The sequence below is a fragment of the Pelmatolapia mariae genome, linkage group LG3_W, assembly GCF_036321145.2.
Source record: "Pelmatolapia mariae isolate MD_Pm_ZW linkage group LG3_W, Pm_UMD_F_2, whole genome shotgun sequence".
Lineage (NCBI taxonomy): Eukaryota > Metazoa > Chordata > Actinopteri > Cichliformes > Cichlidae > Pelmatolapia > Pelmatolapia mariae.
Window position 1 is genome coordinate 65,422,511 of NC_086229.1, and position 15,422 is coordinate 65,437,932.

Genomic DNA, 15,422 nt, shown 5'->3' on the forward strand with positions numbered 1-15,422 from the left:
ACTTTCTGTGCAAAGTAGAGAACACCAAGTGCGGTGTATGTGCGCATTGATATGCCTGTGCCTTTCATTAGACTGGTTATTAAAGTGAGTTACTAACGACAAAAGGTGTTGTTACTTTACCAGTTAAGTTATAAGAGAAGATATAACAGTTTAAACCAGGCACTCTGTGACTCGTGCCTCCATAGATCTCAGATTAATTAAATTATTCATGTGCTGCCTTTACATGCTCAAACAACTGAATCTCTTTCTCTAATTTGAGTTGAACATCCTTGGTGTTTCCAGAATTTTTCATGAGCTCCTTAAATAATAATAATAATAATAATAATAATAATAATAATAATAATAATAATAATAATAATAGAGTTTATTTAAAAATGGCACCTTTCAATGCACCCAAGGACACTGTACAGCAAATAAAAACACAGAAACTGGAAATATAGACAAAAATAAGAATAACAGATAAAAGTTAAGCGCATACAGAGGTTTAAATATGAGCAATTTTAAACAGATGAGTTTTGAGGGTGGACTTAAAAAGAGGAAAAGAACTAATATTTCTGAGGTCAGGGGGTAATGAATTCCAGAGTCGAGGGGTAGAGCAACTAAAAGCCCTGCCCCCCATTGTAATCAGACGAGCGGTAGGAACAGAGAGAGAAAGAGAAGATGAAGATCTGAGGCACCGGGATGGGAGGTTCATCTGTACTAAATCAGAGAGGTATGGTGGAGAGACAGAATGAATAGCCTTAACTGTATAAAGAATTATTTTAAAATGGATACAAAATTTAACCGGGAGACAGTGTAGCTGCTTCAGGATTGGGGAGATGTGGTGGGTAGAGGAAGTCCTAGTAAAAATACGGGCAGCAGAGTTCTGGACACGTTGGAGCTTGTTAATGGATTTTTGTGTTTGGCCAAATAATAGTGAATTACAGTAATCAGTTCAAGAGATGACAAGATTATGGACGAGAATGGCAGTGGCATGAGGAGTGAGGAAAGGGCGGAGGCGATTGATGTTACGGAGTTGAAAATGTGCTGCACATGTGACATTATTGATATGTGAATTAAAGGATAATGTGCTATCGAGAATGACACCCAAGCTTTTCACAGAGGGAGAGATAGGGACCAACGAATTATTGATAGCGAGAGAAAAATTGTTAATTCTGGATAGCAATCGTTTAGTGCCGACCAGGAGGAGTTCTGATTTATTGCTATTTACTTTAAGGAAGTCGGAGGAGAACCAGGAATTGAGTTCAGCTAAGCAGAGGGTGAGGGAGGGTGGAGGAAGAGTGGAATCGGGTTTGGTAGAGAGGTAAAGCTGGGTGTCATCGGCATAGCAGTGGAACTAAATGTTATATAGGGATGGGTATTGATAAGATTTTCACAATTCCGATTCCATTTTCGATTCTGTTTAACGATTCGATTCTTTATCGATTGTCTTATCGATTCTTTTAAAAAAAGGAGAACACTAAGGTCGAATAGCTTAGAACTTTGTTTTATATCTTCTCTTTGAACAAGATAGAAATTTAGGAGTAACATGGCCTTACAAACCCAACAGTGAGATCTCAAGAGAACCAGCCTTCAATGGGGTGTCACAGGGTCCCCAGGAAAAAAAAAATGTAAATGTAAAATAATAAAATAAATATTCTTCTGTACTATAACATAAATTATTCTGTAGCAATTACACAAGAATATCCAGTAATGCCCCTGCCTACAATTAAACACCTCCACTTACCGAAAATCGGGGGCATCTGCTGTGACAAATGGGTGCAAGGCTTTGACCACAAACTTAGTCACTGCTCGGTGACATTCGTCTATCCTGGCCCGAAAGGAGACGCTACCGGTAGACTGCAGCGAGAACTGCCAGCATCTGAGCCAGCCAGACTCTGTCTCTCTCATCATGGTCACCTAAATGCACAGTAATGGCAGGTTTTGTAATAAGGCAGATCGTTGATTATTTACCTGCCGCATTAACGGGAGAGGACGTGCAAACGTTACCGCTGGTGCGTTGAGATTCACGAGTCCGGAGCGGAATTAAAAACACGACGTTCATTTAAGGTCATCGCGTGTTTTGTGAGCAAATGCTTTTGCATATTCGTAGTGTTTCCTCCCTTAAATGAAATATCTACTTTGCAAGTATTGCAAGTTCCCTGTTGTCATCCGTTCTCGTAAAGTACAACCAAACTTTTGAGCATTTGAGCAGCTTAGGTACCATGTTTCCTGCCAGGTAAATGACGCTTAATCCAACTCAGTTCCCAATTTGTCTCACATTAACTGTCTGGACACAGAGGACATCGAAATGCAGCTGATTGAACTGAAAAGCTCGACTCTGTGGGGGTCAAAGTTAGCAGAACTACGAATGCAGCTGGAATGCACAGCTGTGCGTGTTCATGGAGCTTGCATTTTCACCTGCTGGACATCACTACCTGACAAGTTTAACTGTCTTCAGAACATTGCAGAGGCCTTCTTGATAGTATTTGGCTCTACATATCTGTGTGAGCAGATTTTCTCTCACACAAAAACTGTCCTCAGGTAGACGTCTGGATGCTGGACACTCAGAGATCTGTGTCTCTGAGTGGGAGACCAGAGATCACATTAACATGTGTATCCCTGTATTAACAAACATGCCGTATTGGCCCAGTTTATTTTTCTAATCATTGTTGTGAGCTGATAACTATAACCAACCAAGGATGATCTGATATCGTTGTGTTGGTGTTGTTCCCACATCATCATGAAAATGCTGATCCACGTTCAACATTGTAACATTGCATGTGACCAATCACATGCTAGGGGCGATCGTGGCTCAAGAGTTGGGAGTTCGCCTTGTAATCGGAAGATTGCCGGTTCGAGCCCCGACTTTGACAGTCTCGGTCATTGTGTCCTTGGGCAAGACACCCGTTGCCTACTGGTGGCGCCAGTGTCCGGCAGCCTCGCCTCTGTCAGTGCGCCCCAGAGTGGCTGTGGCTACAACGTAGCTTGCCATCACCAGTGTGTGAATGTGTGTGTGACTGGATATGTAAAGAGCTTTGGGGTCCTTAGGGACTAGTAAAGCGCTATATAAATACAGGGCATTTACCATTTGTGACGTTATTCTTTTGCGCGCCAAGCCATTCGTGCATTTATGACTTTCCAATGTGGCAAGGACAATATCAATTGTGCTTACCGTTTATTAAAGGGTCAAGTTGATCGTCTCTGTCTGCCGTTGATCGGCAGACAGAGGCGGTTTCTCGCAGCTTAAGTACAGTTTTTTGTTTTACGGTGGTTTTTCCCGAAGTCGCAAAAGTATGACGTCACGACATTCTGATTGGTCACTTGCACTGTTGATCCTGGGACAACATTTAGTATGATGATCTGGGAACAAAACCAACACGACGATAGCAGATCGTGCAAGTAACCAACATCTATGAACATATATAATTCTCCAAAGTTGTTCTATATAGTGTGTAACTGTTAATATGGCGCATTATTAAATTTATGCTAATGCAATCATATGGTACATATGAGGAAATTTGAGGCACTCATCATCAGAAAGGTTGCTGACCCTGGTCTAGACGAAAGTTAATACAAGCGTGAACTGCTCTCTCAAACTTGTGTGACTGGAGGTATGTAGGAAAAGAAGCTTGTCTTAGTAATCTCTTGATCATATTACCATGATGGATAGATTTGTATGCTGGTTCCTTATGTTGGAGTTGTCTTTACTAGTATTATTTTTGTTATTGTTGTTGTTATCATTATTATTGGTGTGGCCAGATTTTTAGTTTTTAATATTGCGCTTTTAATGTGTAACTTTGTTAAAATACTAACGGTTGTTTAGTCTTACCTGTTTTTGTTTTTGTTTTTTTGTTGTTTTTTTTTCAAGAAAAAAAGTTAAAGCTACTGGCAGCTCTCTCTGTGGGCATGTTACATAATAATAATATAAATAATAATATGAACAAGTATTCATTACAGTTAATCTCAGTATGTGTTTGTGTGTCTGGCTCATTCACTGTCCCTCAGAGTGAGGCATGTTGTTATGAATGCAGCCAAATATTTCAGCCTCTCTCTCTTTTATTCTCTGCTGTGAAAAGATGCATTGATTTCAGTACCTTGTGGTTAGAGTTCATGTGGCACGCAAAGATAACTTCTGTAGGTATAAGATCTTTATTTGACATCAGATCATTTTTTCCAACTAATGCTCCTGCAGTACTTTCACAAAACAGGTATTTGTTAAGAAATGAACACTGTCAACCCACAGAAAAATGTTATTTATAAAACCAAGGAACTATCAACTAATGATCTGCTTGTAAAGTCCAACATCTACCTCTAGTGGCCATAAGGGGAAGGGAGACATCCACTATATAAAAGGAAATAGAAATGCTCAGAGGAAGAGGGCGGGCTTTACCTGGTGTCAGTGACAGAAATGAAAAAAAGCTCAAATGAGTGAGAAGGACGATGAAGGAAACATCTGTGCTGTGTCTGCTCTGTAAGTAGAATCTCTGTGTTTGTTTGAATTCTTGTACTTTGACTGTCTGCTCTCCTGATAACTGATGATGGAGGAGAAGACATGAAAAACAAATCAGGCTGAATTCAAGTTCAAAACACCACGAGGACCAACTGCAGGTCTGAACTGACTCTTTATCTTTGCTCAGGAGTCGAGGAAACACAGCAGGCAGTGAAAAGCTCAAATCATTCACTCATTATATCAACACAGCTGCACAGTGGACACATGAATTTACTGTGCTTACTGGGTGTCATTTCTCTTTAGTTCTGATCTCACTCCTGAGCTGCACAACAAACCAAGGTCAGTAACCTTCTTCTGTCACAGTTTAAACCTGATAAATGCTCACTGATATGACCTTATTGGGTTTATGGTTCACAATGGAGCTCATTTGATCAGTTTTATATGTGGACGACTAATTACACAAACATTGGTTTTTCATTTTAACCCTCACAGCTCGTCTGACTGTGAGTCCCAGCAGCTCTCAGTTCTTTAAGGAAGACTTTGTGTCTCTGAGCTGTGAGGAGGACGACAGCTCTGCTGGATGGACTCTGAGGAGAAACACAAGCAAACAACAGAGGACTCAGTGTGGAGATGGATGGGGAAGATGGACCCGTTCTTCATGTAACATTAGTACACTATTCACTTTGGACAGTGGAGTTTACTGGTGTGAGTCCAGAGAGGGTCCCATCAGTAACATGGTTAACCTGACAGTCACTGGTAAGCTGAGTGTGTGGAGTTAGTGTTGATGAAGCTGTGTGTAAATGGATGAAATGCTGTAGTTTGTCTCTGTGTTGAGGTGGATCAGTGATCCTGCAGAGTCCTGTCCTCCCTGTGATGGAGGGAGATGACGTCACTCTGCTCTGTAAAACAAAGACCACTCCCTCCAACCTCCCAGCTGCTTTCTATAAAGATGGCTCCCTCATCAGGAAGCAGCCTACAGGTCACATGACCATCCAGCATGTTTCCAGGTCTGATGAAGGCCTCTACAAGTGTGACATCAGCGGTCATGGAGAGTCTCCATCCAGCTGGATCACTGTCACAGGTGACACACTCACCTGTCTGTGTTTCTGCAGCTTTCAACATTCACAATGTGACGACAACTTAATGACTGTGTTTGCTTTATTTTAGGGAAACACACCACCACACCTCCACCTACATCCACCTCTCCTCCTGGATCCACCTCCATCACTCTTCCTCCATCACTCTCTCCTCCCGTTCTCTCTGTGTTGTCATGTGTTGGATCAGTCTGTGTTGTGGTTCTACTGGTGTTACTGGTTCTCCTGGTGAGACGATGTGTTCACAGTAAACCTGAAGGTGAGACTCAGACTTCCTGATCTTTCATGTCTGAGTTTGTTTAGTAAAATAAAGTTCACATTCACTATGATCACAGTAACAACTTTCTTAAATCTTCATTTTGGATCATTTCAGCAGATCAAGAAGAAACTGGAGAAGATGACATCATCACTCTTGTCATGTACAACATCATCAAAACTTCAAATTGTAAAGTACGGCTAATCAGACAAAGCAAAGGTTGTGCTGTTTATATTGTATATCATAACAAAGATGTTAACTTTGCCTCTAGAGGTACTCTGGTTCAGTTTTAGAGTGTGGGAACATATAAAGGAAAAAAAAAACTGAGGGTATGAGGTCATAGGATCATGAGGACTGTTGCTGACTTTCATGGATTATGAGGACATTACATAGCATGGGGGGGGGGGGATGGGTGTAATAAATGTTTGATGTTCAAAATCTTCAATCACAATATTTAATGTTTATATTTGTAATATTTTATTTTATTTGTGTCGTTGATCTAAAATGTGATCATTTCAATCACATGTAACATGTATGTGTTTAACTCTATGTTCAGTGAGTGTTGTTCACTGTGAGCTGGACTGTGTGTTTGTGGTCTGAGGTTAACTGAAGCTAACAGCTCTGCAGTCGTCCAGCATCCTGTTTCTGATAGAAAGAAAACACTTCAGCTGCAGGTGTTTCAGCACAGGACTGTTCATTTTAAACACAGGAAGGAACATGGAGACATCATCTGGAAAAGCATTTCAGTAAAAATCTAATTTTGTAGTTTCTGTAACATCCTGACATGTTGAACATTCATCCCTTTGATGATGATACAGGTTAACTTTAGTTGTAGCCTGAAGCTAGTGAGACTTCTTACTGCAGTCTTTTCCAAATTGACCAATGGCCGAGTTTCTGTTGTGAGAACTTGTTTGCTCTGTGGTTAAAGGTGTTAGATTGCACTGAAAGACGATGGCAGTTTCGTGGTCGTCCACCTCGTTTTTCACATAAACTCCCCCTCAGTTCTTTGTAGTCAATTGGGTTTTACAGCAGAGGTGTTAAGAAGTCTGTGAAAAGGTGTTGTTGTTTATAATGATCATCACAGATTCCCTTCATAATGGAAGATTACATACAATAATCATGTTTTTATATAGCTGTACTGTTGCTGTTTTACCTTGAGTAACTTTAATGTGTTTTATTCTGCAGACGCTGATCGAGCTGCAGTTTCTCCATCTGTGAGAACTGAAGATATCATGAAACAAACCATCAGACCAAGGAGGCCCAGGTACAGCTGCTCTTTATCTTTAACTGTGGAAAGAGAAAGCTAGCTGCTGATCAGTGGAACAATTTTCCTAAAAGTTGCTACTCTGTGCTACAGTTTGTTTCATACACCTTGAAAGCTGTTTGATGAAAACAGTTACAAGTCCAAACAGCTGTGCTGCTGCTGCTTTGTTCACAGACACACTATGTTGTGTTGATCTTATTGGTTCTTCAGCATTAATCATGCACCCTTTACATAACATAGTCATTGCTCTCATACCTGTTATAGAAATATCACCGTAAACTCTTGAGCTCCTCCAGTGGCCAAAACCTGCAATGATTTGTTCCTATATAAATACAGTCCCTTAAAAAAGTAACTGCCCATACTGTCCAATTGTGTATTACAACCAACAAAAAATGAGATAATGACTTTTAAAATCATGTTTCCTGTTGTTTGAACTGTGTGTGTGTGTTTGTGTTTAGATTTTAAATCAGAGCCAGACTCCATCTACGCTTCATTGAAGTAGTCCACCAGTCCAACCACTGACGTCCAGCTGCTGGTCATTTCCTTCTTCCTCTTGTTCTCACTGAATTAAACCTGTATGACTCACGCTGTATTTTAACTTAAGTTTTAAGGGGTTTCCCCCCCCCCCCCTACATTAATATGATTTATGTCCTCAGTAACTTTGTTGTTATGTATAATTTATTCATGTTTGTTGGCTTTTGTTCTTGTTCTTATTCGATCTGTTTAGTTTCTCTGCAGCAGTATTATTCTCACATGTTTTTGTGTGTTGGCTTGGAAAAGATATACAATTTGACTCACTTGGTTGCAGCTAATTGATGTACCTCATTTCAATCATTCAGTAGCTGAAAACAGAATAGCTTCAGTGCAGGATGTATACGTTTGAGAAAAAACAATTTATATTTTCTATACCACCCAGCACTAGCTGACAGTTTTCATGAATTAAAAGCTAACTTTGAGTTTATCCACCAGATGCAGTTTCTGATACAACCCCAAAGGAGATTTGTGTCTCGTTCTGAGACTGAACTGGGGAATTGTGTGTAAGGTGTAAACTAAAACACTTTAAATTCACTTCAAATCTTTTTTTAATTAAATCTCACCTTCTCAGCAAAGTGTCTGATAAACTACGAACACATGAACATGTCACTCAGGCTGACTCATTTTCCCTGACCCCGTACAGAGTACCACGTCTTGGGTTAAACTACTCTGAAGCCTGAGCTAGCCAATTTGACATCTGCTGCCTCCTATTGTTATATCCAGGTATTACAGTTCCACTGTTTGAAATGCTAACCGTCTAACCTTTTCTTCTACTGCTTTAACGGCTAAAGAAAAGACAAACCGTTTGCATCCAAACTTTATAGAAATAAAACAGGAGCTGGTTTGACTTGTTTGTTCTCAGTTTGACTCTCATGTTGTGTTTCAGTTCAGTTTGATAATTAAAAAGTTTTCTCTGAAAACTGTAGTTTGATCAGACTGACCTGAGATTTCATGGCTGTGCATCAAAGAGGATTTCAACACACAAAATAAACTGTATTATTTGCTTACAATTCTGTGTGTTTTATTCAACAGTTTTACACGCTTAGTGGTCCCGGTCAAAAATGAGTGATCATTAGAAATGAACGAGTAAGTTCAGGTTCATCCCTTTTTGTCAGATGGAGATACTTATGCTTATTGTTGTGTTAAAATCAAGTATTCATTCTTGTCTTTGTGTTTGCCTGTTTGTATTCTGGCTTAATATAAACTTTTAACAGTCCCAATGCATTTCTAAAACATTTCTGCTCATCCTGTAAATGTGTCACATGTTTGGGTTGTACAGAAATTTCTCCTTTACACCTGAATTGGGTTTGTTAAAAGATATAATATTCGTACTTCTTACTCCTCTGCTGTAGTCCTATCCATCCCATAATATGAAGAGTGTTTGATAGTTTTATTTTATTTTTTTACCGTCCTCATGCAGCAGATGTTGTGGAAAAGTCACAAAGGGAAATTTTGTCCCCAGGTCAGCTCGGTTCACGTGTGATTTATTTCATATTTCTGAAACCTAGTTTTCTTCTGATTCCCTGTTGAGTGTTTCAGTTTTTGACCAGCACCACGGACAGCTGCAGCTGATCAGAAATCAGGGGAACAGATGCTTTCATTTAGGTTCATGCTTTAAACTCACACCATCTTCTTCAGCCAGACCACCACAAGCCGAAAAAAAAGCCGGATTTTAAACAAATGATGGGGAGTAAGGTGAAGAAGTGCAAGTGTTATATTTCCCAGCATGCCCATCCAGCATCAACGCTTCTCAGAAATGTATGCAAGTGTAAAAGGACTGAGTAAATGTCTGTAGCCTACGATACATTGCTGTCTTAGTTAGTAGAGGTGTCATCAGGTTGACTGTTGGTGCAGCTGTCTGCTCAGTTTTGCCCTTTTTGATGGAATCAGAGACATCCAAAAATGTGTTTTGCTGTTGCTGTTTGCAACAAATTCTGTGACTATACTTTAGTGAGGGACTAACTAAACATAATAAAGCTATGTTTTAAATAAAAACTATAATTTCAATATAAAAAAGTGCTGAAGGAAATTGGGTCAAACCTTTCATTTGCTTTTGGTTTTTATTGCCTCTGTTGCACATCCTCTACCATCCATCAGGTGGTGCTACAACACCATCACTTCTTTCCACAGTCTTCATCAAAAGTGTTTAAACCCCCTGAATCAACACTTTTCCTGTTTACTGACAGCTTGGTGACCAAAACTGTTTGTGTTCACAGTGAGTGAAAAATACAGAGAAAGAAAGTGACTAATTCATGGTTCTCTTCTGTATGGGATTCTTCAGAGTCATACTTATTTCTCAGTAGAAGGATAATGAACAAGAAAACTGTCAAATTCAAAGAAGCTGGAGATATATTTTGCCTTTAAGAATGACTCACATGAAGATGAAGCTAAGTGAAGGAGATGCATCTGTTGGTCAAGAGAGTCTCACATGCTGTAACTTGTAACAACGGTTTCCTACCTAATGACATCATCGAATTATCAGAAGACGTGCAGCTTACTGAAATTATGATGTGTCCCATCATACCGACACTCACACACTGAAGACATATTCTGTCTCTAAACTGTGACAGGTGGAGTGGGTGACTGTGAGGGGGTCAGACTCAGATGCTACTTTACATTTGTGGTATTTGTCAAATAGGTGTACCCACACCTAAGTGTTGCTGTGGGCGATGATGTCAAAGCCCTGAGGTGTGTCTATATAAAACAAAACAACAACAGCTGATAGAGAAATTCAAGTCAGCCTGTTCTATAGCTGTTTAGTGCACAGATTGCTTTTTTCTTTGTCTTTTCTTTTGTTCTGTATATTTTCTTCTTTTTAAAATATTTATCATGATGATCAGTAGAGTCTTTGAAAATTTCAGATTTCCTTCAGATAAACAGTAAGTATTTTAAAATGTACAAAATATATTTGTCTTTTAATCAAAGGTGGACAAAGTTGTCTGTGGTTTTATGGAGGCTACAGCTAAATGCTGCCTCCTCCATAGTACAATATACATTTTTATACAGTGACGTCATTTTGAAGTCCTTTGGCTGATGATGGTCTTTAGTATGTAGCTGATGATTGATGATGACACTCAGACCTGCTTTAGTTATGACACATTTATTTATGATCGTCCTACAGTCCAGCCTACCAACGTTCATGCAAACACAACTTCCTTAAAAGACATCAGTGTTGAATTGAAACAAATGGCTGGGAATCAATCTCTCAGCTTTAATATAACCTTAAATTTAATAGTTTTTCAAGTTTAATGCAATCAAGTGTTAAACTCAAAGTCTGTTATTAACTGAAAATACCAACAGACTCAAACAATCTAAGAGGCAAATTATCAAAGCAGAGAACACGGAAATGTCTGCTGTAACTGCGTCACTCTTATATTTAAACTCTGTATATGAGTAGTGTTTGCAAAATATAGTTTTTTAAAGTCAGTAAAATCTAAGTTTGCTTAGATAATAATGTTCCGTTTCAAGATTTTTTATCGCTGTTAGACAGCCTGAGATGATCACCTTGTTAACATCTAAGCAACTATGTTAGCTCTACTTTTATAAAAAGAATAAACATGGAGAAGAAAAGAAGCTTTGAGTGTTTTTACTTTTGCTGCACATACCAACAGATCATGTGATATGAAACAAAACAGAGCCCATTTGTATGATCAGCAAACACTCACTGCTGAACCAGTTTGACCAGGATAATGACTCACAAACACACACTCACCTGTTTTATATCAAAACAAGACTGTTGAGGACTTGATGAATAATCAGAATATCAAATCGTTTCTTTGAAGGTGAGGACTTTTTAAAGGCTCTCCACAGACACAAAGCTGACTTTACAGATTCCTTCAGACATTTCAACAGTGAAAACTCACAGTAATCAGTAACTCATCAGCTGTTTTTCCTTTTACTCTAAATTAAAACTGGCTGACCCACATGAGTCTTCCCCAGTTTCCCCTGAATGCACTGTTTTAACCTGCATTTAACCTTTTAACCTTTCTATTCCTCACAGACGATATTATGATAAAGATTTTGTTTTTAGATATTGACAGCTGTAGGTGCAGTAAAATGTATTCATTTAGTTAAAGTGACATGTGTGTTTTTAGCCTTGAAGATTTCATATCTTATGAAGTTATGAGGGAACAAAGTGCCAGAGACAGACGACACCAGAATCAAGTTTGGTGGTTTTAAACAGAGTAAGTGTTTTATTTACATTTTGCCTTCATGAACTATTTCTTCATGTTGTTTGAGCGATCAGACCTGCTGGATTTATCATCAATGTTTTTTTAACTTTTCAATTTTAATATATATTTGGAACTTTTATTTTCTCCTATGTTTTTTGTATTGTGTAAAGGATTAACAAAAAACCTATTTGTTTGTCAAATATCTGTATGTAAAGCAGGAGTGGACAGGAACATGGCTGCTATGGCGTGACAGAGGTGAAGGGCTTGTTGTTTTAAGTGGATCATTTTTCCATCCTGATGATCAGAAGAGTATTTGAGGGTTTCAGAGATCCTTCAGAACAACAGTAAGTGTTAAAAAAGATGTTTTTCAGCCTTTTCTGTAATCTACATCAGTGTCCCGAAGCTTTTTTGTGCCACAGACCGGTTTAATGTCAGATAATATTTTCATGGACCGGCTTTTAAAGTATCCCAGATAAATACAACAAAATAAAATGATACGACCAAGACAAAAACAGTGTTATTTTGTAAATATAATACTAAATCCAAATTCACTGTGTAGTTGTGTAACTTTATTAGCAGCATCCTCCTGAAATGCGCCAACAACACTGAGAGTAACGTCCTCTTCTCTGCCGCTTAATGTTTTTTGCTCGCTATGGTAATGTGTAAATATTTCTTTCAAAAAAAGACACACAACTACAACACAAGAAAAGACCCAGGGAAACGGAGTTAACGAAAAAAAACAACCCTGAAAACCATAGAGTTGCGAGCCTCAACTCTTGCAGCCCGGTACCAAACGACTCACGGACCGTGGCCCGGGGATGGGAACCGCTGATCTACATCATATTAAATTAATTTAATGTGTTTTATCATCTGAAAAACCAAAACCTCTCAGACTTTATCTGACACAATATCAAGAAGAAAATCACCTCAATCACAAAGAGTAAATGTACTCAGTTACACTCCTGTACTCTGATTACAGTCATGTGATTTCCAGGAAGTGCTGCAGCAGCTGCATGCTCTCTCTCCCTGCAGACTATTTGCTGCTGCTCTTCTTTCCATGTTTTCTCTGTGTGTGTTTCTGCTGCTTCTTTGTCCTCACTGTAAACAGATGTACTGAGAGACTCCTGCACTCATGTTTCATAGAAACAGCCTCACTGGTTCTCCATAAAGAACAAAGATTCTCTCTCTGTGGCTCCAACACAACTTAAAGACAATCAAAGGTGGACAAAGTTCTCCAGATCAGGCTACAATCATTCACTCATTCACCTCTTTTATTGTGACACATTTATATGTAGTTATTACTTCCTCTTTCTTCAACACTTATGGGAAAGTCAAACAAGCTCAAAGTTACTTATCGTAATCAGTGACTTCATTCGGATCTTGAATTTAATCTTAGTTAGATTTATGAAATTCAGATTCTCAGAGTAGACATACCAACTCCAAACAAAGTAGATTATCACAACCAGATAACAGAGAAATGTCTGCTTTGCTCTGATCAGTGTTGCTTTTTGTCGGTGTGTTTGTGTTTGTGTCTGCAGGTGAACTGTTAAAAACCAAACAGTGTTTGTTTTTGTTAAAAAGAATCAGCCTGGTTTACAAGTTAATGTTTCTCCAATAAATCACAAATATGCTTTTTTTGTTTCAAAAGTTTTTCCATCAGAAAGTTGTGGAGGTGCATATGTGATTATAGTCCTTAACATGGACCATAAATTCATACAAAAATGCTTTATTATGAAAGAGTATAAAATGTATACATAATATATACAGGGTATATATTCAATCAATTAGTTGTTTCATTCATAAATGTCCTGAATTAGAAAACTGGGACATTTTGGGAGCCGCATTGCACATTTATTAATTCAAATACAAACCAGGAGCTCCAAACTCCAAGAAAGTACAAAGAAATATTTTTTTTCTTTAAAAAACTTTAATTCATGCCAAAGAGGATTAAACTCTTTAGACTCTTTCACTCTGTTAGACTGGCACAGCTGACCACAGGTATGTTACTTATGAAGCTTTGAAATGACTTCACATCCAAACAAGACGAGAACAAAACAACAGAAAGAAAAATAATGGAGCTCCAAGTTCAAATAGAGCAGATGAATGTGCTGAACACCAAAGAGGAAATCTGATATGATTCACAGACAGACACATGATTCCACTGCTGAACCAGTCTGACAAGGATACTGACACACAATCTTCCATCAATTCCATGAGCACAAAACAAGAAGAGGACAGGAAATAAAAGGTGGGTTTAGAGTAAAAGCAGACAGAAACAGTAACAGATGCATCTGATGTTTGTCAGTAAATGTGAGCGACACTCTGACAGGCTGTAACTTGTACTGGACAGTCTCCTGTCCCACATGGTGATACGCTGAATTATCAGAGCACAGATCAAACATCCAGGGCACCTCTGCTTGTTCCTGTTCTCTACATCACAGACATGAACCTGCTGAAGTTTACTCACATTATTATACATCATACTGATCCTCACACACTGAACAGAAACCACATTCTGTCTTCAGACTGTGACAGGTGGAGTGGGTTTCCAGCCCCCACCCGTGTGTACTTCAAGGACCTGAAAATATTTATTGTATTTCAGGGTTTCATTAAGTTATTTGTCAGAAAGATCAGCTGACTGTGAGGGCTCAGAGTCAGCTGTGACTTTGTTTTTGTGGTATTTGTTTGTCAAATATGTGAACTCACAGCTGATAGGTGGAGGAATGTGGTTGCTAAGGTGATGCTGTGGGTGCTGATGTCACAGATCTGAGGTGTGTCTGTATAAAAACAGCTGACAAGGAAACAGCTCAGTTTGTTCTCTGGATGTTTAGTACAGAGGTCCGTACTTACTTTTATTTATTTAATTTTTTTGTACCTTTTTTTGCTCTTTACATTTTTAAAATATTTATTATTTCTTTTTTTTCCATCATGATGATCAGAAAAGACTTTGAGGATTTCAGAGATTCCTTCAGAAGAACAGTAAGTGTTTAAAATTATATTTTAGAGTTTTTAGGACAAAGTTGTCTGTGGTTTTATGGAGGCTACAGCTAAATGCTGCCTCCTCCATAGTACAATATACATTTTTATACAGTGACGTCATTTTGAAGTCCTTTGGCTGATGATGGTCTTTAGTATGTAGCTGATGATTGACGATGATGAGATGTTTGTGTTGTTCTGTGGAGATCATTCAAGAACTGAACCTGTTAAAACTCAGCTTTACATTCATGATCGTCCTACAATAATATCTACCAACGTTCATACTAACACAACTTCCTTGAGAGACATCGGAAGTGTGGACGTGGCACAGAGAGAGATCTTAATTTAATCTTAAATTTAACCCTTTCATACATGAATTGTGACAGTCTCAGACAGATTTTTTTTCTATTTGTATTCATCTTTAGGTATAAAAAGATGAATACAAATACTTAAGAAAAAAATCCTGATTGAGGTTGTCATAATTCATGCATGACAGGGTTAAATAACAATTATTATAATGAAACACACATCATACATCTATAGTAAGATTAAACAATCAGTGTGTGGCAGGGTATGGACACATCAGTGTCCAGTGTAGTGGTTTATGTGCAAGTATATCATCAACACTAACACAAATACAAGAAAACAGCCTTTGGATAGCTGTCCTCTGTAGTGACCAGTATGTGTGAAAGGG